General features: G+C 48.8%; 1 protein-coding gene across 3 annotated transcripts in view; it reads left to right on the top strand.

Moving 5' to 3' along the window:
- Positions 1 to 21767, top strand: part of AGPAT3 (1-acylglycerol-3-phosphate O-acyltransferase 3) — a 107062-nt gene that overhangs the window by 12183 nt on the left and 73112 nt on the right. For all 3 annotated transcript variants that reach the window (XM_049710401.1, XM_004264606.4, XM_033418422.2), the window contains exon 2: positions 15349 to 15414. The gene's annotated coding sequence lies outside the window, so the exon portion shown is untranslated. The remainder of the gene's footprint in view (positions 1 to 15348; positions 15415 to 21767) is intronic.

Consider the following 21767-nt stretch of genomic DNA (forward strand, 5'->3'; position numbering starts at 1 on the left):
GTGTTATCTGGGGGGCTCTGCCTGAGGTCCTGTCTGCCAGGGGCCTCCCGTCGCCCCTTGTTATTTTAATTACCTGCGAGGCTGTGACCCCAGCTTGCTGTCCTCTCAGCTCCGAGCCCTAAACCCCAGGCCCACAGGTTTCCCCCCTGCAGGCTGTGTGTCCTCAGCCCAGGCGCTCGATCTCAGCAGGCCTCCCCTGTCCACCCACAGCCGTGAAACACCCCTACCCTCTCCCCGTCTCCTGCGGTGAGGTCACCGCGCTGGCGTCCAAGCCAGGCCCCTGCCCCACCTTGACCCATTCCTCCGTGTCTCTCCCCAAACCCCCACTGTCCCTCGTGGAACCTCACTGATTCCCCCCCGAGACAGGCCACACACGGGCTGCTCCAGTGCCCCCAAAGGTCCCCAGGCCTCCAGTTCCACTCCCACCAGATTCCTTCCCTAGGGCGCATCGAGGTTCTGTTTCGGTAGCCCCGGTACTGTCCCTGTCACTCCCGGGCTCCAGCCCCGTGGTGACGCCCCACTGACGCTTCCTCCTCTTCCTGGTCCTCGATGTTACCCCAACCTGGTCCCGGCTTCTCCCCTGAGGCGCGCTGCACCTTGGACCTCCCACTTCACCAGGAGGCCTTCCCCATCCCGAGTCTGAGTCGGAATGCACACGCACGCACACCTGTGCTCACACGTGCACACACATATGCTCACATATACCCACACGTGGACCACGTCGTACAGGCTGTCTTTGCGGCCCACTTTCCTTGGTTCACGTCACACTGCTGACCTTTGCCATCTGCCCCTGTCCCTGGGTAAAGACCGCGAGGGCCGTGCTCGACTCCGTTGTGTGGACAGCGGCGCCTGCTGCTGGCGGCACCAAAGCTGTTTCTGTTTCCCTGTCGGAAGTCCGGCGGGCGCCCTGCACGGCTCTTCCCTGGTCGGCTTCCTGAGGGCAGGTCCTCCCGGGGATCGCTGAGCCAGGGTCCTCACGGCCAGAGACTTCCGACCCCTGTGGCCGACTTACCCCCGAAGAGACTACGCCTGTTTCCACTCACACCAGTAATACTTGAAAGAATAACACCATTCTAGGTGCCTAATCGTTTTCTCATTTCCACTTTATTTTCCAGTTTTTTTTTTCCAGTTTTGAAATCCAACCTGCTAAGGCTCTGTCCCTGCGTTTCACTGTGCACTGCAGCAGTAGGCAGTAGCATAACCGACGCTGTCCCCTGTTTGTTAAGGCCCGCAGTGCAAATACATGGCAGGTGACTGGTCTGCCCCCGTGGGAGCTGTGGGACGGGCCCCGGGCTCGAGTGGCTCCCGGGAGGTGACTTCATGCCTCTTGGTGGTGGCCCTCTGCTCCTCATGGCTCCCCCAGGGGCTGGTGAGGATTAGAAAACATTACGTGTGAAGGTACTTTATAGAGCGGTGTCACACACGAGGCGCCGCACGCGTGTTGGAGCAGCGATGCCGCGTGTGGGGGTGAGTGGCGAGTCCCAGCAGGGCTGCCCACGGACAACAGCACGTAGACGAGCGACCCGAGGCCATGAGCGCCTCAGGGAGGGCAGAGATGGACATGGCTGAGCTCTGCACAGGCTCGTTCCCAAAACGGCCACCGTGTCCTTAGGCAGCTGACAAGGGTCCCGGCTGCCTCTCGTCTGGTGCCCCTCAGGTGCAGAGCAAGAGAATGGTGGGTTTTGTCCGTCCGCGTTGCTCTCTGTTTTTGCAGAAGCATGTGGCAGAGGCCTTAGGCTGCATCCTGCTGTGTCCGGCGCGTTTCTGGAACACGGGAGAGGCCGCTGTCCACCAGCCCGCGCCCAGACCGAGGGCTTGTCTAACATCACAGAAGTGCTGGCTTTCTGTGCCAACTTGACGTGTCCCGCGGTGCTGAATCATTTCATGGCTCAGCACATCTGAGCGGAGCTTCTTTTCCCTCTAAAGCATCCCTGAGGGTAGCAGGGATGCTGGCCGCCGAGCCTCAGGGGCCACCTGCCCTCTGTGTGGCGGGAGCAGGCAGGGCACCTCGCCCGTCTGTCCCTGTGTGGCTCTGAGGTTGCTCCTCGGGGATGCAAGGCTGTGTTTGTGAATCACTGGGAGAAAATCAAGCCGGGACTTTGCATGGAGTCTTGACTGATGAATGCTGCGAGTCCAGTTTCAGGCTTCTGGTGGAGCGGGCCTAGATGAGCCTGCCCCGCTGTGTCATCAGGGACTCTGATGGGCTCAGAGTGGATACGCTCCCTTTCTCAGCAGTGTTCTTGCCATTTGTGTGTGTGTGTGTGTGTGTGTGTGTGTGTGTGTCACATACACACCTGTGGCCCTTTGAAAATAAATGTCAAAATGTGCAATCACATGTGTGGTAGCACAGTTGTATTTAAAGCAATGACTTTTGCCAGTTATTCTTTTTATTCGCACTCACATACATCCACCAAAACCCGGAATAAGCACATAGGTAGAGGGCGGAACCCGACCCCGGTGCGCTGACATGCAGGGAGCAGGCGGTGGTGGCCTGGACGTTTCAGGGGAGCTGTATCAGGCGTCGTGTCTAACTTGACACGTGTGACAAGTAGCAGTATGTTAGCTGTGCTCAACGAGAGAGATTTGCTCCAGGCTTGGGGTGTGTTTACAGGGTTGACCCTTCCAAGCTGGGTGATGGGGGGCCGGGGAGAGAGACACAGAGACAGGACAGAGGCAAAGAGAGACAGGGAAGGGGAGAGGGAGAGGGAACATGAATAAGAGAGAGGCTTCTTGTAAGTAAGACTTTTTTAGGAAGAAAAGAAAAGTGAAGAGGAAGTGAGTTGCTACGTGTTCGTGCTTTGTCAGGTATAGTGTATTTATTTCCAGAGAGGGGTCGGTTTCTTCTCCTTCCAAATTTTATAGAAGGAAAAGAAAATTGGAAGTATTTAATAATTTTGTCATAATTGTTATTTGTAACTTGTTGATTATATTGTACGTCCAGGAATGGGTTACCTTCTTTTTTTTCAAATTAAGAAATGCTTTAGCATATGAAACACAGAGAATACTGGAGCCCCTGTACCTACCGTCCAGTGGAGGAATTAACCATTGCGGGTACATGGGAAGCCAAAGAGTTGGCGGAACTAAAAATTTCTAAAATTCTTAACATGTAAGCAGAAAAGGGAACGAGAGGCAAATAACAGCAAGTATGTTGTGTCTGAACCTGTGAGGCCGTGAGGCCATGAGCCACAGAGCCACACAGCCAGAGATGTGGCTGGTCTGGATTAAGATGTGCTGTTAGGGACGAATGCACCCTAGGTTCACAGACTTAGTGTGAAAAAAAAGTAGAACATCTCACTGATTCTTTTAGATTGAATAGACGTCAAAATGATAATATTTTGGATATATTGGGTTAAATAAATGTATTATTAAATTATTTTTGCCTATTTCTTTTTTATTGAAGTCTAGTTGAGTTACAATATTGTGTTCGTTTCAGGTGTACAGCAAAGTGATTCCATGTTTTATGTGTATGTATACACACACATACACACACACACACATACTTTTTCTCAGATTCTTTTCCATTATAGGTAATTACAAGATATTGAGTATAGTCCCCTGTGCTGTACAGTAGGTCCTTGTTGGTTATCTATTTTATATATAGTAGTGTGTATCTGTTAATCCCAAACTCCTAATTTATCTCTCCCCCTCTTTCCCCTTGGTAACCGTAAGTTTGTTTTCTATGTCTGTGGGTCTATTTCTTTTTTTTTTTTTTTTTTTTAGCGGTACACGGGCCTCTCACTGTTGTGGCCTCTCCCGTTGCGGAGCACAGGCTCCGGACGCGCAGGCTCAGCGGCCATAGCTCACGGGCCCAGCCGCTCCGCGGCATGTGGGATCTTCCCGGACCGGGGCACGAACCCGTGTCCCCTGCATCGGCAGGCGGACTCTCAACCACTGCACCACCAGGGAAGCCCCTGTGGGTCTATTTCTGTCTTGTATATGAGTTCATTTGTATCACATTTTAGAGTCTACATATAAGTGATATCATATGATATTTGTCTTTCTCTGTCTGACTTCACTTAGTATGATAATCTCTAGGTCCATCCATGTTGCTGCAAATGGCATTATTTTTTATGGCTGAGTAATATTCCATTCTCTGTGTGTGTGTGTGTGTGTGTGTGTGTGTGTGTGTGTGTATGCATGTATATTTCAATATATACATATATATATCAATACTATACATATATTCTTAAACCAATCGTCTGAAGGACACTTGGGTTGTTTCCATGCCTCGTTTGCCTGTTTCTTTTTCCTTTTTAATGCGGCCCCTAGGAGATTTAAAATTGCATTTTGGCCCCTGTCATGTTTCCCCTGGACGTGCTAGTTGTGGTTCTGAGTGGCCTCGTGAGGGTGGAGCTGTATGACCTGGGCGGGTCCTTCATCTTTGGGCCCCGCACCCCAGGAGTCACGGGAGGTTTGTCTAGTGTGTAAGTCTCTACCCTGCGGGACCCCGTGCCTCTGGCCAAGTGCACTTAATACACGTGAAATGCTCAGAACAGAGTCTGGCAAATCCTAACCACCAAGTGTGTCTCATATTATTATTAATAGAATATTTGGTAAGATCTTCTCTGCTGTATAGACATGGATTTCATAGATCGTCCACACCCAGAATTTCAGAAGGATAGGTGTTCCAATCCGGAAATGCCTGGGCGGGTCAGAACCCCGGCCCTGGCGGCTGTTGCGTGGTAGGGGGACAGGCAGAGGACACCCCCAGGCGTGTCTCCCCGGGAGGTGGCTGCTTTCCTGGGCTGGTCAGCACGTGCTACAACCAGGTCGTGGTGTTTGCTCCAAGTGGGGTCGGGCCGTGACTCTGAGGGCAGGAGTTCGGGGAGACCCGCCCCCCAAAACCAGCAACAGGCACCGACCCCGGTAATACAATCGCTGCACAGCGAGCGGGAAGGTCCGGGGGACCCGCCGGCCTGAGAGCCCCTCGGCGCGGCCCAGCCCCACCCTTGTCTGTCCTCGGGGCCCTGGGGCTGGAGCCCGGCCTCGCTCTGCCCTTGCCGTGCGGCCCACGAGGGCCCCGCGGAGGCTGTAGAGCCGGAGGGGCAGCGCCTGCTTCTGTCGCGGGAGATTGTGCGGGGACGCTCCGGAGGAGAGGCTGGGACGCACGGGGCTCCTCGTCCGCTCCTGGCGCCGGTGCTCAGGGCCCCCAGGGTCCCCGGGAGGGACGCGCCCGGAGCGCGGTGGCCGTGGCTCTGGGCTCCTCGGGCCGCTGTAGCCCCGCTGGGAAGGCCAAGGCCGTCAGCCCCGGAGCCGCTGCCCCTGCCGCCCAGCCGCCGGCCCTTGAGGGTCTGCCGTGGTCCTGCGCGCAGCCTCTGAGGGACCCGGGGCCCTGGGGACCTTCTTCTCCTCTCTGCTGTGGGCACGGTGTCTGTCTCCTGAGACACCCTTGACCCAGCTGGGCTCCGCTGTCACCAGGCATGTGCCACGCTGTCCCTGACAGCCCAGAATAGTCCCCGGGCTGGGGGCCCCTCCCCCTTCCCTCTTCTCCCACCCACTCCTCCCCTCCCCCCTCCGCCCGTCTGTGTCATGAAGCCTTTGGCTGTGAGCCGGCGATGGGGGTAGTACCTTTCTCAGCACATACGCTTTCGTGGCGAGCTCATCGCTGGAAACATGTCAAACGTGAACCTTGTCTTTGTGTACCTGCCACTCATTCTTCCGTATGTTCTGCGGCTTCTCAGCGGAGCGCGATGGTCTCCGCAGCTGAGCGACCCGCAGCCCGTCCCGCCCCTCGCTGGCCTGCGTGTGCCGTGCGGGCACCTTGGGCCTGGACGGGGCGCGCGGGCGGGCATGGCCGGGGCTGCGCTCTGGGGCAGCTGAGGGTTGACCCGGAGCGCGGGCCTGGCCGGGGTCGGCATCGGCCGCTCGTTGTACACTTTGACTCTGTCTCTGCCCTCCCTTCTCACCCGTTACCCTTAATAATCAGCGAACGGTGATGCTCTGTGTTTTCTTCAGAAGCATGACCTTCACCCCCAGAGACCTTGTTGGAATGGAGGCACTCGTCTTACTGAAGAGCAGGGGTTTGCTCCAGCCAGGGAGCGGGCGTGGCAGTGGGACTGGGGTCTGGACAGTGTCCCCTGGCCCCGCAGGTGGCGTGGGGCTCGGGCCCGAAGGGGAGCCCCGGGTGTCTGGACACCCTGTTCACGCACAGCTTGCTCTCAGTCTCCACCGCGGCGAGAGTAGATCTCCAAGCTCACACTTGCTTCTTGAGTCACCAACTTTCAGTTAAAATGTCTTCTCCACTCGTGATGGCAGGTTTCTGACACAAGCCGATTTGAAGGAGACGTTGTCATCCTGTCCTGTGGGTCTGAGGGCCCAGGCTCCAGCCGGGCAGGCCCAGGGGTGCCAGGCGTCTGCGAGGGTGGTGGTCCCCAGGTGAGGGGCGCAGGCAAGGGCCTTGGTTTCCAGGGTCCTGGGGGCGGCTTGTCACTTCTGCTTCAGGTTTTTAAAGTTGGCCTGTGCTTTGAGTTTTCTGTAGCTTTTTGGTCAGTTGCTCTTCCTAGGAATTTGTCCTGTTAGCTCTGTTTTCAAGTTGATTGCTCCAGAGCTGCTCATAATTCCCTCTTAAAAATGTCCGCAGCGTTTGCTTATACCTCCTCCTCCCTGCTCCTGATGCGGTCCATGCCATCTCTCTCTCTATCTTGATTCTCTTGCCAGAACTCTGCCACTTGTGCTGATCCGTTCCAAAAACCACCTTTGTGGTTTTCTGTATGCTTTTTATTCCATTAATTTCTACTTTCTAAGTTATTTCCTTCCTTCCTTTTGATTTACTTTCTGTTTTTCTAACTTACATTTTAGGTCATTTGTTTTCAGCCTTCTGACATTTTCTACCACACACTTAAGTATAACCTTTGATCCCTTTAAGAACTTTTAGCTGCAGCCTATAAGTTGTGATATGACACATTTTTGTTACTCTTCCATTCAATAGATTTTCCAGTATCTAATTGATTTATTTTTTGATTGTTGATAACTGTTTTGAATTTCTAAGCATAATGGAATTTTTCCAAATATCTTTTTGTTGCCTTTTTTTTGTTTTTTTTGCATCAGTACATTTTGGTCAAAGCATATACTCTGATACTGATGCCTGTCTTCTGAAATTTGTTAAGACTTGTTTTATGGCCCAGCATACGGTCACATTTTGGAAATGCTCTGTGCGTCTTTGAACAGACTGTATTCTGCAGTTGGTGAGATTAGTTTTGGTAGGTTCGTTATCACGCTGTTTAAACTGTCTATGTTAGGCCTCGGCAAACTGTAGCGCATGGGCCGAATCTGGCTCGCCACTTGCTTCTAGAAATAAATTCTTATGAGATCACGTCCACACGCATTGGCTTATGTATTGTCTATGACTGTTTTGCACTGTGACTTGGTTGAGTAGTTTCAGTAGAGACCGTTTGGCCGGAAAAATCTAAAATATTTACTATTTGGCCCCTTCCAGAAAATGTTCGCCAGCTCTTGTATCCTCATTGACTTCTTGTATCTATCTGTTTTGTCAAATACAGAGAGAGGTCCGTTAGACTCCCTAGTTATCACTGTGTATTTGCCTATTAATTCTTGTATCTCTATCAATCTTTAAATTGAATTTTAAATAATTAATTAATTAATTAATTTTCGGCTGTGTTGGGGCGTCATTGCGGTGCGCGGGCTTCTCATTGTGGTGGCTTCTCTTTGTTGCGGAGCACGGGCTCCAGGCACATGGACTCAGTAGTTGTGGCTCGTGGGCTATAGAGCGCAGGCTCAGTAGTTGTGGCGCACGCACTTAGTTGCTCCGCGGCATGTGGAATCCCAGACCAGGGATCGAACCCATGTCCCCTGCGTTGGCAGGCGGATTCTTAACCACTGCACCACCAGGGAAGTCCATCATTTCTATTAATTTTTGCTTTATATGTTTGGGACTGTGTTATACTAATGACACCAGTTTTAAAATTGCGGCATCTTTTTTATGAATGCAGTGTCTGTCATATGAAGTGATTGGCCATCTCTTCTAGTGTTTTTTGCCTGTACGTCTGCTTTGTCTGAAATTCATGTAGCTGAACCTTTGGGTAGTCCTTGCCTTGTATACTCTTTCTATTCTTTTATTTTTAACCCTTTCGTATTTTTATGTCTTAGATGTACGTCATAAACAGCATATAATTGAAGTGTTTTTTTAACTGAAGTTTGATAATCTCTTTAAAATATTCTGACAATTAAAATTTTTTTAAACTGGAGTCTTTATTTGGTTTACTTTAAATGTAATGACATAGATTTGAGTTTAAATCTACCATCTTATATTTTACTGACTGTTTTATCTGTGCTATGTTTATTTTTTCTTTCCTTCTCCTTTCTTGCTTTTTATTGAATTGATGATGGATCCTTTCTTTTTTCTTTGTTTCTTCTTCTTTTTTTTTTTTTTTTTGACCACTACCACTAGGAAGTTATAGACTCTTTCTGTTCCTTTGATGGTTTTCCCAGAAATTACAACATTCTTACTTATCAAACGTCTAAAATTAACTAGTACTTTACCTTTCAGGGGGGATCCAAGGACTGAGATCACCCCTAACTTTCCCTTCCACCTCATGTGTTATTGTGTATTTAATGTTTTTAACCTCACAAACCTTTGTTGCTATATCCTTAGTATTACTTCTGTTTTTGACTTGTAGATATATCTGCCACTTTCTTCGCTCTTTATTCTTTTCTCATCTTTGACTTTCCATCTGAGATCACTTCTTCCTGCTTGAAGTGTACGTACATTAGAAATTCCTTTAGTTAGATTCTGATGGTGGCAAGCCTTCCCCACTTTTGTTTAGTTTTCCCTGCTCCTTCAGAGGCGCATTTGCTGGTTGTAGAATCTGGGTTGCCAGTCGGGTCCTTTTATCACATTGATGACAGCCTGTGCTGGCCATCGACATCCTTCATACGCGAGCAAATCATTGTCAGGCTGTCTCTCCTTTGCAGGTAATCCGCCTTTTTTCTCTGGCTTCTGAGATCCAAATTAAAAGCCTTTGTGCTTCAAGAAAGTGAAAAGACAACCCACAGGATGGGAGAAACTATTTGCAAATCACACATCTGACAAGGGACTGGTACCAGAACGTAGAAAGAGTTCTGACAGGGCTGAGCGGTCGGTGCCTGAGTGCCAGTATGGAACGTCTCAGGAAGGGGCAACAATGGGGGAGGCCCTGCCACCTGCCGCTGGTTCTGAGCTGTGCCCTCCTGCCTCGTGCTGTCGCCCCCGCCCGGACCCCCCTCCATCCACCCGCGTGCAGGAGAGTCGCTGGTCCTCTTTCCAGGTGTTGCAGGCATCTCCATTCCGTGCAGCTGCAGCCTCTGCCTCTGACATGCTGATCAGCGCTTCTCAGCTGAGGTGCAGCGGTCACGTCCGCTAGCGCTGCCCACTGTGGACGAGTGAGAAATGGAGTGAAAATGCAAGATCCCAACGTCCACATCTAGCCACGATGGGATGAAAGGGACCAGACCGCACATCCCACCTTAAACAAAGGAAAACACACAGAAGTGTGTGAGGCTACCGACCTCACACGTGCACAGCAGGGGCACCGGACGGTGACCCCACGAGAGGGTGTGAGTGGGGCACCCCTCTCCCAGCTTATCACCTGCAGCGGCCAGCCGAGCACAGGGAGGGCAGGTGGAGACAGAGGCTGGCGTTCAGGGACTCCGTGAAGGCTGGAATTTGTGGGAATACTGGAGAGGATAGGACTGCGTGACTCAGGAGTTCTAGAGAGCTGAGAACGGTACCCCCCGACTCGTTCTTAGACTGTGGTGACCTGCGCACGTGTGTGGGACGCCACCAAGGTCGGGGGAGCCTGGAAAGGGGTAGATAGAACCGTTCCCTCAGTTCACACGGGCTGTGCATGAAGTTGTGTTCTCACCAGCCAGGTGGAAAGACCTCACAGCTCAGAGGATGTCGGGTAGCACCTCAGAGGCCATCGCCTCCCCCGCAGATGCGAGCCTGCTCAGGACCCACAGAAACAAAGCTTGGGAAGGTCAAACAACTCTGAGAAAGTTAATGACACTCCCAGACAAAGCCTGACAATACTTGAGGGACCACAAGCTCATCCCCCGACACGCCATGTCCACAGTGTCCAGGAGCCAAGCAGAAATTCCTTGTCATGCAAACAGGTGGGGAAACATAACCCAGAAGTCGAGAAAAACAACTAGAAACAGGTCCAGGTGGATCCACAGCTATCCATATGGCAGAATTAGCACAGAAGGATGCTAAAAATGTCTGTTATAAATGTGTTCCATGTGTCCAATGGCACAGAGAAAATATGCACAGAACGAGGAGAAAATAGAAGATGTAAAAAAGACCCAAAGCTTCTAGAGAGGAAAATGCACTGGGCGGGGTTCACGGGGGGTCAGACCCTCAGACCCAACATGTATCTTCAGTATTCTTGAAGACATATCACTAGAAACTTTCTAAAATGAAACACAGGAAAAGGACGGGGAAAAAAAACCCAGCATCAGTGGAACCATATAAAGAGGGATAACAAACATGAAATTGAATTCCAGAAAAGAGATGTGTGTGATGGAAAATATTTGAAAAAAATAATGGCTACAATTTTGCAAATTTGATGAAAACTGACTTTCAAGAAGATCAATAAATCCCAGGCAGAAGAATCATGAAGAGAACTACACCCATGTACATCAGAATCAAATTTCTCGAAATCTTAAAGGCAGAAGATCTTAAAAGCAGCCAGAGGCAAAAGCCTACACTGTACAGAGGAAACAGAGGTGAAGTCACAGTGGACTTCCTGTCAGAAGTGGTGCAATTCAGAAGATTATGGAAGGGCATCTTCAAGATACAGAAGGAAAAAAAGCTTCAGCCTACAATTCCTTAGCTAACAGAGTCTCTTTCCAAAGTGAAAGCCAAATAAAGACTTTTTAGACATTTAAAAGCTGAAAAAAATTATCACCAGCTGACTTGAACTCCAGAAAATATAGAGGAAGTCCTCTGGGGACAAGGAAAGTGACACCAGACAGGAATTTGGATCTGAAGGAATAAAAAGCAGGAGAAATGCAGGAAAATGTAAAAGACTTTTGTCCTCTCATTTTAAAAAGTCCTTTAGGGCTTCCCTGGTGGCGCAGTGGTTGGGAGTCCGCCTGCCGATGCAGGGGATGCGGGTTCGTGCCCCGGTCCGGGAAGATCCCACATGCCGTGGAGCGGCTGGGCCCGTGAGCCATGGCCGCTGAGCCTGCGTGTCCAGAGCCTGTGCTCCGCAATGGGAGAGGCCACGACAGTGAGGGGCCCGCGTACCACAAAAAAAAAAAAAAAAAAGTCCTTTAAAAGATAACTTACTGTTTAAAATAAAAGTACTAACAATGTTGTATAGAGTTTATAAGTAGAAGTAAGAGGTATGGCAGTAATATAGCCAAAAATCTAGAAGTGGGGAAGTGGAAACTAGTAAAATTCTTAAAATACATGTGAAGTATTATAATATTTATTGGAAAGTAGACAGTGATATACTAAAGATATACATTGTAAATTCTAGGGCAACCATTAAAAAAACAACAAAGTGGTATATCTAATAAGCTAATAATGGAAATAAAATGGAATCTTAAAAAAATCCCTAATCCAGAAGAAGACAGAAAAAAGAGAAAATGAAACAAACAAATCCAGATAGGACAGATAGAACGATAATAGATTTAATGCCAACCATATCAATAATCACATCAAATATGGACGGCCTGAAAACTCCAATTAAAAGGCAGCTTGTCAGAGTGTCAGAGCAGATAGAAAAGATTAGGTAAACGTGCTTTCCACATTAAATATAAAGACAGAGATAGGTTAAAAGTAAAGGGTTGGAGAGAGAGATACCATGCCAACGTGGATCACAGGATAGCCCAAGTGGATATATTAAAATCAGACACGTTATATTTCAGGACAAGAAATATTGCCAGGGAAGAGAATGTCTCCTCATAGTGATAAAAGGGGTCAGGTCATCAAGAGAACGTAATATATTGAATATATGTGCGCTTAACAAGAGCTTCAAAATACATACTGCAAAAACTGATAGAACTGAAAGGAGAATTAGAGAAACCCACAATCACAGTGGGAGATTTCAACACTCCTCTTTCAATAACTGACAGAACAAATAGAAAATCAGTAAAGATAGAGAAGACTTGAACAACACCATCAATCAGCTTGACTTGACTGGTGTTGATAGAACACCCATCCAGCAACAGCAGGGCACATCTTCTTTGCAAGTACACACGCAGCTTTCACCAAGGTAGACCAAATTCTGGCCCATGAAAATAACCTCAGTAATTGAAACCATACAAAGTATTTTCTGTGATCAACAGAGAATTAAACTAGAAGTCAGTAATTGAAAGATATCTGGAAAAATCCTCAAATATTTGAAAACTCAATAAAGACACTTTTAAATAGTCCATGGTCAAAGGAAAAGTCACGAGGGAAGTTTGATAACATTATGAACTGAGTGGAAGTTAAAACATAAGGTATCAGAATTTGTGGAATGCAGGGAAAATAGTGCTTAGGCATCTATAGCATTAAATGATCATATTAGAACATAAAGCAGTCCTCAAATCAATGATTTAAGCTTCAACCTTAAGAAAAAGTAAACAAAGGAAAGAAATAACAAAGAGCAAAAATCTATGAGATAGAAAACAAACAGTAGAAAAATATCAATGAAACCGAAAGTTGGTTCTTTGAAAGAATCATTAAAATTGGTAAACCTCTAGTTAGACTGATCAGAAGAAAAACTCCCAAAATCAGAACTGAGAGGGGAAGAGTCACTAGAGATCCTAAGGGAATATTCTGCAATGCTCCATGCCAGGAGATGTGACAACACAGGTGAGAGGGACATATTCCTGGAGCAAAAGAAATCACTAAAACGTATTCAAGTCAAAATAGATAACCCAAATAACCCTGAATCTATCAAAAAATGCAATTTGTATACAAAAACCTTCTAACAAAGAAAACTCTTGGCCCAGATGACATCGTTGATGAATTCTTTCAAACATTCAAGGAAGAAATAGTACCAGTTCTACACAAAGTCCTCCAGTAATTAGAGGAGGAGGGAACACTTAGCTCATTTTATGAGGCCAGCATCGCCCTGGTACCCAAACCACACAGGTATGGACCGATATCCATCCTGAACAAAATCCTGCCTGAATTAGAAATGTTTAGCAAATCAAACCCAGCAATATGTAAAAAGTCTAGTGCACCATAACCAAGTGAGATTTATCCCAGGAATGCAAAGTTGGTTTGACATTCAAAATCAGTCATTATAATTCACTTTATTAACAGACAAAAAAAAAACCATATGACTATCTCAGTGGTGCAAAAAAAAAAAAAAAAGGCATTTACTACTCATTTGTGGTAAAAAAAAAAAAAAATCTCTCAGCAAACTAGAAGTCGATGGCCTCAGTCTAATAAAGGGCATCTATGAAAAACCTACAGCTAACATCCTACATAATGGTGAAAGACTGAAGCTTTCCTTCTATATTGGGAGCGAGGCAAGGACATCTGCTCTTATTCACCACTCTTATTCAACATTATACTAGAAGAATAAGGCAAGAAAAAGAAAGAAAAGACATACAGAAGGGGAAGAAAGAAGTAAAAATGTCTTTACTCACAGATGGTATGATGGCCTATGTGGAAAATCCTAAGAAATGCACAAAGTTACTAGAACCAGTAGGTGAGTTCGGTGAATTTACAGGACTCAAGGTCATTATAACAAAATTAATTTTATTTCTACATACTAGCACCGAATAGTTAAAAGCTGTAACAAAACACCATTTACAGTAGCATCAAAAATATGAAATTCTTAGGGATAAATATAACAAAATAGTGCCGAGAGAAATTAAAGCAGACCTAAATAAATGGGGAGCTATACCATGTTAATGGACCACAGGACCCAATGTTACTAAAATGTCAATTCTACCAAAACTGTTAAATAGATTCAGTGCAATCACAAACAAAATCCTGGCAAGGCTTTTTGTAGAAACTTACAAGCTTATTCTAAAATTTACGTTGGAAATCTAAGGACCTAGGAGAGCTCCAATAATTTTGAAGAGGCAAAGAAAAGAGTGCCTGGCTTTAAGACTTCCTCTGCTTCTATGGTAACCTAGACGTTGTGGAACGGCAAAAAGATATACATGCAGATCATTGGAACGGAGTAGATTCCAGAAACTGACCCACACATTTATAGTAAATTGATTTCCAACAAAAGTTTCAACATAATTCAATGGGGAAGTGATAGTATTTTCAACAGCTGGTGCCAGGACTATTGGACAGCTATGTGCAAAACCAGTGAACCTTCGCCCAACTTCATCCCATATTAAAAAATTAACTCAGAATGGTCTGGTCGCCCAGACCTAAATACGAAAGCTAAAGCTATAAGGTTTATAGAAGAAGAAACATGTTGTATTTGCATACAGTGTAATATCATTCAGCCTTAAAAGCAAAGTTATGACACATGCTACGACATGAATGAACCTTGAGGACATTATGTTCAGTGTGATAAGCCGGACGTAAAAGGACAACTACTGTGTGATCCACTTACACGAGGCCCCGGGAGGAGCCAGATTCGTAGGGACAGACAGCAGGGCAACAGTGGGGGCCGGGCCGGGGAGGGGACGGGAGGGGGTGTTTCATGGGGGCGCAGTTTCAGTTTGGGAAGATGGAAAGTTCTGTGGATGGACAGTGGTGATGGCTCCCCAACAGTGTGAATGGACTTAACCCCACTGAGCTGTGACCACTGTAAAATGGTTTAAATGGGGATTTGTGTGTGTATTTTACCACAGTTCAAAACAAACAAAAACAAGGACTAAAATTAGCCAGTCGGCCTGGGTTTGGCTTTATCAATGGCAGACTGGGCTGGCCTGGCGGGAGCCCCTCCTGCAGGCTTAGTGGGTTTGGGAGGGAGGAGAGTGCAGGCGAGGTCGGCACAGTGGCTGTCCTGGGAACGGGAGCCTCAGCGCCCAGAGGGGCCGGGAGGCCTGGAGGCTGTTCTGCGTCTTGTCCATCCATCCAGGAGGTGGCCTACCTTCCGCTGTTCGTGCGAGCCTGCAGGCGAGGTTGAAATTGCTTCGCGGTCCGTCCTGGGGTGTGGTCTCTGCATCTCTGCGGTTTGTTCATTTATGGGCCATCTGTTGGGCCTCCTTATCAGGCGGGGGGAAGTAACAGCACTTGGAAAGGCCTGATAGGCTGTGTCCCTGGTGTTTGCTTAAGTTAGTAGACCATTCAGGTCATCGGGACCTGAATCAAGTTCATTCATAACTGTCTGCTTCCCTGATGTGCAGTCTTTTTGATTTTAAAGTAACTGCGCGTAGTTTATTCACGGAGTATTTTTCCAGTCCTGCCTAAGTACATTTCTGTTTGTCTTTAACTCTCAGGCCTTCAAGTTGGAAGCCTCTGAGGACGATTGCTCACCCCACTGACCCTGCTGACCCTGGGCCACGGTGAGTCAGGAGAGGGGGGCACCTGACGCTTGAGCCGCGTGCGTGTGTGTGTATGTGCGTGCGTGCTCCCTGGAGCAGCCCTGGAGTAGCCCTGGAGTGGGTCCTGCCCCAGTGGTCTGGACCTGGCTCTGTCGGCAGACACAGAAGTCTATCGCCTTGAGAGCCGGACTCGCTGATCCAGCTTCAGTGACATTGAAGGGACCGAGCAGGGCACAGCCGGACCTTAACACGTTGTTGGATTTTCTTAAAGGGGTATACACTTTAAAGTTTTCTTACAGACAAAGGATATTTATTATAATCAGAATACAAATGAAAAAGTCCCGGTAACGCGGTTCCCCTTCTGTTTCTTCCTGGAGGGATGAGTGAAGGGGCCAAGCTAAAACTGCTGCTGGGTGGAGGGCATCTCGGGAAGTGAAGAATGGGCGTCCCCCTAGCAGAGCTGGACCCAGCTTTTGTTAGCAGACCTGGAAGTCCGTGAGTCTTTTGGAGATGGACATAGCTGTCCAGCCTAGTCGTCCAGGGCTGGACTGTGACCCGGAGGTCAGGGAGCATGTTTGCCATCAGGATGTTCTGCTCCTGTAGGTAGCTCCTCTGGGAAGCCCAGTGGTAATCGGCAGCTGTGGCAGAGATCCCTGGTCAGTTGGCCTTGGTTCCTCCGGGGCTGAGGACAGAACCTGGCCGCAGAGTGACCGCCAGTGACCCGGCCCTCTCCCGTGCTCCCGTGTCCTGGCTTCGGGCCATCCAGGACCTGCCTTTCAGGCTCCAAGCTGACCTCACCTTCTGCGCGCAGACACGTTCTCGGGGATCTGCCGCGTTAGGTGACTGAGTGACGGGTTCCTTTTGTATTAATCCAGCCTTGACCAGAAGGCCTCCCCCTGCCATTTCTTCTTTGGACCCAGGAGACATCTGTCACTTCAAGTGCTTTCTGCAGAGAGCGAATCCAGCCATTAGGTTTGGAAGTTTACAAGTTTCACTGCGGGATCCCAGCTCTCGGTGGGCACAGGCAGTTTCCCCTCATGTGTAATAGTTACACGGTGTTCTGATAGCGACTGGCCTAGCGGGTTAAGAACAAGCTCTGGGGATGTGAATAGGATGAACGCAAGCCAGTGTCAGTCGCATACTTTTTATTTATAGTCATGACTTACTGAAAATAATGTTGCTTAAATATATGACTGGAGCACTGCAGTTAAAACTACTTTGTTTAGTGTCTCTTTATAATTAAGTATTTTATTATGAGCGCTTATTGGATAACTGGAAATATAAATATGACTACATGGCAGCTGTCAGCTACCGCGTTCTCTGAGCACCTCATCTCCCGACATTCTGAATCAACAAAGGTTTATTTGCTTTTTTTGCTCATTATTGATTGAGTACACAGCTTGTGGTTTTAGCTGTTAAATTGTTGCAAGCTTCTGTTCTGTGCAAAAGAATATCAAACTACATCGTATCCTAAAGTTGAGCTCTCCATGTATTCCTTTCCTTTTATCATGTGGCCGTGGGTGAACTATACTTGGGGCTAAAAGGATTCTCTCCCTCATAACTGCCGCTGCCCAGGATGTGGCCTGCGAGGGCCGCGGGGACTGTGGGTGGCACCAAGAGCCTTCTGATGTGTGAAGCATGTCGCGTCGTACGCGGCAGGAATGTGTCGTCAACACTGGTTTGTTTCTGGAGGAGAGTGACCGGGGGCCCTGGTCATCAACCAGACCTCTCCCAGAAAGACGGGATTGGGGGAGGTTGGAGATGGAAATCAGTTTGCTCTCCCTCTTTTGTGGGGACGGGACCTCCAAGTTCTTTAGCAATTGAGGGCTGGGAAAAGGGACGGGGAGAAGAGTGGCAAGTTGGAGACGTGCTTTTCAGCCCCGGGACAGTCAGATTTATAACCAAGCATCCAGCAAGATTAACTCAACATTTACAAAAATAAATGACTTTTCAGTTACGCATGTACGACTTACCATATTTTAGAGGCAGGAAAGATATAACCCCGCCGCCCAAGCTAGTAATCATCAGTATTGAAATTTAAAGCAAATCATTCGTTTGTGACTTGAACTGGCACCTCTCAAAAGATGTCCAAATGTCTAATAAACATCTGAAAAGATGTGCAACTTAATTAGTCGTCAGAGAAATGGAAGTTACAAGCCACGATGTGGTTTGATGAGTGGAAGGATGAGCTGAGTGGACCAGGGTGGGGGCAGGGGGCTCATCCATCACTCTTTTTTTTTTTTTAACATTTATTTTATTTTTTAAAATTTATTTATTTTACTTTTGGCTGCTTTGGGTCTTCATTGCTGCGCGCGGGCTTTCTCTGGTTGCGGCGAGCGGGGGCTACTCTTCGTTGCGGTGCGCGGGCTTCTCACTGTGGTGGCTTCTCTTGTTGGGAGCGCAGGCTCTAGGCGCACGGGCTTCAGTAGTTGTGGCGCACGGGCTCCGTAGTTGTGGCTCATGGGCTGTAGAACGCAGGCTCAGTAGTTATGGCTTGCAGGCTTAGTTGTTCCGCAGCATGTGGGATCTTCCTGGACCGGGGCTGTAACCCGTGTCTCCTGCACTGGCAGGTGGATTCTTAACCACTGCGCCACCAGGGAAGCCCCTCATCCATCACTCTTGTCATTGCTATTATGCATGTCGGCTCTGAGCTGAGCACTTAAAAATCCCTCACTGTTCAGTTCTCTTCCTATAGTGCGGAACAAATGTTACTTGTGTTTTTCTGATGAGGACGCAGGCTCAGGATGAGTCCTTTGCCTGTGCTCACGAGTGGTCCCCTGGGGTTCAGCGCTCTGCTGTGCCCCGAGGGCAGGTGTATGTGGTCCTGTCCCTGCCGGCCCCTGGCACCCTGGTGGACACTTGTGCTGGTCGTCAGGTCCTGTGCCAGCCCTGCAGGATGTGCGGTTGCTGCCTGGGAGGGAGAGGCTAGGGGAGAAGCTGGGAGAGTGCTAGGACTTCGGCTGCGCGGACCCTTGGGCTCTGGGACCTGAGAACGCCCGCCTCCAACGTGGCCTCAAGGCAGCATGCTTAGTGGCTGGCTCTGTGGCCCCCTCACTGATGAATGGTAGAACAAGCAAAACATCTCTCCTACAGCTTATTGCAATTTTGGCTCCCACGAGTTTTCCATTAACTTTTCTTACAAGTTTAAGATGACTGGAAGGTTTTCCTTAGTCTTTCTTAGGTACTGATGCTGAAACAGTGCCTTTCCCTCCCCCGCTGTGGCCCACGTGGACTGCAGACTCAGAACTCAGTCCAGAGGGTGGGGGAAGGGGGGCAGGGGGAGGGGCTGCGAGGGCGGTCGAGGTGGGAGGCCCCCGTGTGCAGCCCCCTGCATGGCCGTGTTTGAGGATGGGTTCTCTTTGCTCTAAAGGTGACACGAGGGGCTGAGCAAAGGGCTCAGACTCTGACGGGCCAAGTTGTGTCTGGAGGAGCCTGGTATCCTGCAGGGTAAGCTTTTTCCCTTAAGAAACAGTCTTAACAGTGTTCAGCGTAATTGTTTAGACTTCGTCACCACTGGAGAGACAGAAGGTTGGAGCTTTACAAGCAAGCAGGTAATTTTTTGTTAATATTTAAATTTTAATTTAAGAAGTGATACGTGCTTATAAAAATTAAACACAGAACCAAATCTAATAAGTAATCAAAATTCCACTCTTTACTCCACCCCAAATCCCACCCTTTTTCCTGGAGGGAAGCACGAAAAATGGTTTGTGGTTTATCCTTTCGGAGCTTGTCAAAATACACTTAACACACGGGCACAGAGTTTCTAAAAATGTGTCTATGTGTCATGATATCCATCTGCGCAACTTAATTTTAACTTGCTTGAGGGTCTTTTACTACACATAGATCTCCCTCATTTAAAAAGACTCAGCTTCCTCTTTCATGCATGTTCTAAGGAGCATGGCCGTATATACGTATACGTACACACACACGCACACGCTTTACAAGAAGTCTGGGTGATAGTGTCAGAGCACATTTACCTGGTTATCAGTTTCTTAGACTTGAGATGTGTTTGTGTGTCTCAGAAAGTGTCATAACTAGCACACTCATTCTTGTGTTGAGGGGCTGGGGGGAGGGGTTGGGTGAGTGCAGTGGGGACGGTCCTCTGGGAGGGTGACAATGGGCCTCCAGGCTCTGCAGTATCTGAGCGGCCCTGCCCAGCCCAGATGCCTGACCTGCTGGAAGGTGGACTTTGCCCCCTGCCCGTGTGGAGTCTCTGGCTAGTGCTGTTTGTAAGCTGGAGGGGTGGGTGTGGGTAGGCTCTACAGGGACAGTGGCCTGGGCCGGATTCCGTTTCCACTGAGGAGTGTCTGTTTTCTGGAACATTCCAGGCCGCGTTCCTGTCGTTGGTAGACATATAAAGGGTTGTGTGCACACGTGGTTACATGCGCTTTATCGCCTGGTCACCAGTGTTCGGTAGCAAAGCCGGGTCCTTCGAGTATCTGAAGTGCAAGCACAGCAGAAGCAGAAACGGGCCGGGGCCTCCGTCTGGCTCTGCTTGGCCACGAGGCCACCGTGTCCCACAGACGCCGTCCGCCTGGCTGTTCCTTCTCTCTCGGTGAATAGAACCGACAGTGGGAGAATACGCCTGAGCCAGGCGCCGTGCCTGAGCGCCAGGACGCTTGCCGCCGGCTGGCCGGCTCTGCTCCACGGGGCCGGAGCGAGACGCGCGGGGATGGGCGTCCGGGGAAGCGCCTTCTGGAACTGCGAGTTCCTGCTGCCGCCTCGCGCACTTGGCTCTGGCCTTGACTGAGGTTGTTTCACACGGGCTTGTGTGTGAATTGAATTTAGGACGCGTGTCCATGGAAACATGGGAACCCCAGGACCGAGGCAGGCGAGGGACAGTCCAGCTTGCACAGCCCAGCGCAGATGCTGGAGAGAGGGCTGGCCCATGAGCGCCCGTCGGGTCGCACACGTGTGGCCCCTTCTCGGGTCTAGGGCTGCTGTGCTGTCTTCCTGGTTCCCCCAGCGACGTGAGCTTCTCTCGGGGGAGCTGCTGGCTGGGAGCAGACCCGGGAGGAGGGAGGCCCTGCCCGGCTGCCCACCTGCCGGAACCCTCGCTGCCCCCTTGCTATCGCCAATAACCAGCCTCAAGAACTTCCTGGATTTTCTGTGTAGACAGTCATATCACCTACAAGTGACGAAAGCTGGTTTCCTTCTTTTTAACCCTGATTTCTCTTCTTTCTTCTTCTTTTTTTTTTTTTTTGGCGGCACGTGGGCCTCTCACTGCTGTGGCCTCTTCCGTTGTGGAGCACAGGCTCCGGACGCGCAGGCTCAGCGGCCATGGCTCATGGGCCCAGCCGCTCCGCGCATGTGGAATCCTCCCGGACCGGGTCCTGAACCCGCGTCCCCTGCATCGGCAGGCGGACTCTCAACCACTGCGCCACCAGGGAGGCCCTCTCTTATTTCTTTCCTTGTCTTATCACCATGGCTGCAGTGAGCTTTCTGGGGAGTCGGGGCCTTGAGGCCGGACGTCCTTAAACAGTTGTGGGAGGTGCTGAGCAACTTCAGCTGCTTTTCCTGAATCTCATGAAATAATCGTGTTGTTTTTCTTCTTTTGTCTGTTGACAATCACTAGACTAATTGATTTTCTATGGTAGACCATTCCTGCGTCCTGGCATAAACCAGATTTGGCCACGATGTTTTGTTTTTAACTATGTGACCGGAATCGGTTTGCTAAGGTACATTTATTGAGAATGTCCGGTCTGTGTTCACGCATCTGATTGGCCTGTTAAGTAACGGGCGTCTTGTCTTTTTCCTGATGTTTGCTGGATGCCTCTCGTGTTTCTCCATTAAGTAAATGCTGATTTGGAGTCTTAGATGTTATCACCTCACGGAGAAGTATATGGTGAGTGTCTCATCTTAGGGGGAAGCATATAATGAGTGTATGTAATAATTTTAAATTGCTCCTACTTTAATGAGTGTTCTCATCAGGGAGTGAGGTTAGATTTTGTTAAATTATCTGCCCAGAATTCTTTTTAAAGAAATATAATGGATTTTATTAATAGATTTCCTCCTGTCAAACCATCCTTGCATTCATGGAGCAGACCCCACTTGGTCATGGTGCATTAGCTTTTTAATGTGCTGTTAGATTCTGTGTGCTAATTTTAAAGGAATTTTTGTATTTATATCCATAAGTAAAGAGCAGTGGGTCTGAAAATTTTGGTCTCTTTACACTCTTAAAAAATTATTGAGGACCCTAAGAAGCTTTTGTTTTTGTGTTATATCTACTGTGGTTCTCAGCTGGGGTGATCCTTCCCCCACCCAAGGGGACATTTGGCAACACCAGGAGATGCTTTTGGTTGACACAACTGGTGTGCTGGGGTGTCTCTACTGGCATCCAGTGGGTAGAAGTCAGGGATACTGCCGAATATCCT

The sequence above is a fragment of the Orcinus orca genome, chromosome 5, assembly GCF_937001465.1.
Source record: "Orcinus orca chromosome 5, mOrcOrc1.1, whole genome shotgun sequence".
Lineage (NCBI taxonomy): Eukaryota > Metazoa > Chordata > Mammalia > Artiodactyla > Delphinidae > Orcinus > Orcinus orca.